The sequence below is a fragment of the Pteropus alecto genome, unplaced genomic scaffold, assembly GCF_000325575.1.
Source record: "Pteropus alecto unplaced genomic scaffold, ASM32557v1 scaffold116, whole genome shotgun sequence".
NCBI lineage: Eukaryota > Metazoa > Chordata > Mammalia > Chiroptera > Pteropodidae > Pteropus > Pteropus alecto.
This window is the reverse complement of record NW_006439189.1, coordinates 205,711-209,016: the sequence shown is the minus strand read 5'-3', so window position 1 is coordinate 209,016 and position 3,306 is coordinate 205,711.

Genomic DNA, 3,306 nt, shown 5'->3' with positions numbered 1-3,306 from the left:
TCCTGGCCACTGTGAATAATGCTGCTATGAACATCGGTGTGCAAATATCTTTTTGGATATGGGGTTTCAAGTCTTTGGGGTAAATACTCAGTACAGGGATTGCTGGATCATATGGTAGATCAATTATTACTTATTTGAGGAATCTTCATACTGTTTTCCATAGTGGCTGCACCAATTTGCAGTTCCTTTTTCTCTGCATCCTCTCCAACGTTTGTCATTACTGTCCTGTTGATTATAGCTATTCTAATAGGTGTGAGATGGTATCTCATTGTGGTTTTGATTTGCATTTCCCTAATAGCTAGTGATGTGAGTATCTTTTCGTATATTTGTTGGCCATTTGTTATGTCCTCTAGGGAGAAGTGTCTGTTCAGGTCCTCTGCCCATTTATTGACTGGATCATTTGTTTTTTTTATTGTTATTGAGTTGTATGAGTTCATCGTATATTTTGGATATTAGGCCCTTATCGTTGGGTGTTGCTTGCAAATATATTTTCCCATTTGGATGGTTGTCTCTTTACCTTGAAGACAATTTCTTTTGCTGAGCAGAAGTGTTTTAGTTTGATGTATTCCCATTCATTTATTCTAGCTTTCACTTCCCTTGCTTTTGAAGTCAAATTCATAAAATCCTCTTTAAGTCCAAGGTCCTTCAGTTTAGTTCTTATGTTTTCTTCTATGGATTTTATTGTTTCAGGTCTTATATTCAGGTCCTTAATCCATTTTGAGTTAACTTTGGTATGTGGTGATAGACGAGTCTAGTTTCATTCTTTTGCAATTGGCTTTCCAATTTTCCCAGCACCATTTATTGAAGAGGCTTTCTTTTCTCCACTGTATGTTTTTGGCTTTTTTGTCGAAAATTTTAGCCCATATAAATATGGGTTTACTTCTGGTCTCTTGATTCTGTTCCACTGGTCTGTGTGTCTGTTTTGCTGCCAATACCATGCTGTTTTGATTACTGTCGCTTTGTAGTTAATTTGAAGTTGGGCAGAGTGATGCAGGTAACGAACTGCTTTTCTCTTGCACCTTTTAAGATTCTCTCCCTGTATTTAATCTTTGGCATTTTAATGATGATGTGTCTTGGTGTGGGCCATTTGGGTTCCTCTTTCTTGGGACTCTGTGAGCCCCCTGGGATTGTATGTCTATTTTCTTCACCAAGTTATGGAAGTTTTCCATCGTTATTTATAACTTCCAATAGCTCTTCAATATCTTGTTTTCCTTCAAGTACTTCTACGGCACGGATATTTTTACATTTAATTGTGTCCCATAGGCTCCTTAAATTATTATTCTAGTCTTGGTTACTTTTTTCTTGCCATTCTGGTTGGGTGTCCTTGGCTTCCCTATCCTCTATATTGGTGGTTCGATCCTCTTCTTTATCTTCTCTGTTGATATACTCTAATATACTCTATATCTTAGATAATGTGTTCTTCATTTCTGACTGATTCCCTTTTAGAATTTCCAATTTTATGTTTTTTATCTCTTTATTAAAGTTCTCACTGAAGTCATCTATTCTTCCTCTCAGTTCATTGAACATCTTTATAACCAGTGTTTTGAACTCTGAATCTGTGAGATTGCTTGACTCCATTTTTCCTGGATTTATGTTCTGTTCTCTCATATGATTTCTGCTTCTTTGTCTTCCCATTTTGAATGCCTTTCTGCGTCTGTTTCTATGTATTAATCAAAGCTCCTAAGTCCCCAGGTCTTATCAGCATGGCTTTGAGTAGTAGGTGTACAGCGGCACAGTCTCAAGAGGGGTTTTGCTGTAGGACAAGGTTAGCCCCAGCCTGTGCTGCTCCGGGGCCACATGTTAAGATTCATCAAGCAATCCACAGAAGCTGTGCCTATAGTTACCTCAAGAAACCACACCAGAAACTGAGGCCAGCTGCCACCAGTGTGAGTCTTGGCACTGTTCAGCCAGAGGCACAGGACTCGCTGAGGACACAACTGGATGTGGTTTAAGTGGGGCCACAAGTTGGGGAGGTGGCATTTCAGGGAATTCTCTGGGTGGAGCGACCTCTCTTATCCAGTGTGATGACTTCTGTCAATGGCGGGACTGCGTCTGCGCACTGGGAGTGGGGAGGGCTCAACAGAGGAACAATGGATACTGCTGGCACTTCTGTACAGAGCGAGTCTTGCCTTGGCCCTCACTCCCACAACTCAGTGTCCCCCTGTAAGTCCCTGGTGCCCCCTGCACAGCCTACCCAGCACTGGTGCTCAGAAGAGGAGGTTTATCACCACAAAATTCCCTCGCGGACATGGCCCCTTTAAGAGGCTTCTCCAGCTGCCAGCTGCCGCTGCTATGACCTCTGTCTCACTCAGCCACTCAAGACTTGGCAACCTCGCGTCCTTGCCCCATCCTACCTTCCGCCGTTGCAGGGTGATTTCTAAGATTTCTCCGTAGTTGTATGGCTTGTTCATCTAGATCCCAGGTGATTTTCCTTCTTGTTTGCTCCTTGTTTCTGTCACAACTTTGATTTGGTTGCAAGAGGAATGAACAGAGCCTCTATCATCTGCCATTTTTTCTGCTCCTGTGTTAATTCTTCTCTGAATATTTGGTAAAATTCACCTATGAAACCATCTGGTCCAGAACTTTTGTTTTTTGGGAGGATTTTGATTACCGATTTGATTTCATTGGTGGTAATCTAACCAATTTTCTGTTTCTTCTTGACTCAGTCTTGGGAGATTGTATGTTTCTAGAAACGTGTCCATTTATACCACATTGTCCAATTTGTTGACATATAATTGCTCGTAGTATTTTCCTATGACTCTTTGTATTTCTGTGGAGTCCATAGTTATTTCTCCTCTTTCACTTCTGATTATATTTAATTGAGTCATCTCTCTTTTTTCCTTGATGAGTCTGGCTAAGAGGATAAATTTTGTTTATCCTTTCAAAGAATCACCTCTTGTTTTCATTAATCTTTTGTATTTTTTTCTAGACTCTATTTCATTTTTTTTTTTCCACTCTGATCTTTATTATTTACTTCCTTCTATTCACTTTGGGCTTTGTTTGCTGTTCTTTTTCTAGTTCTTTTAAGTGTAAGGTTAGGGTGTTTATTTGAGCCGTTTCTTGCTTTTTGAGATAGGCCTGTATCGTTATGAATTTTGTCTTAGGACTATTTTCACTGTGTCCCATAGATGTTGAGTCGTTCTGTTTTCATTTTCATTTGTCTCTAGGTATCTTTTGATTTCTTCCTTGATCTCATTAATAACCCATTTATTGTTTATTAGCATATATTTAGCCTCCATTTGTTTGTGTATTTACAGTTTTTTTCTTGTAGTTAATTTCTAGTTTCATATCGTTGTGATCAGAGAC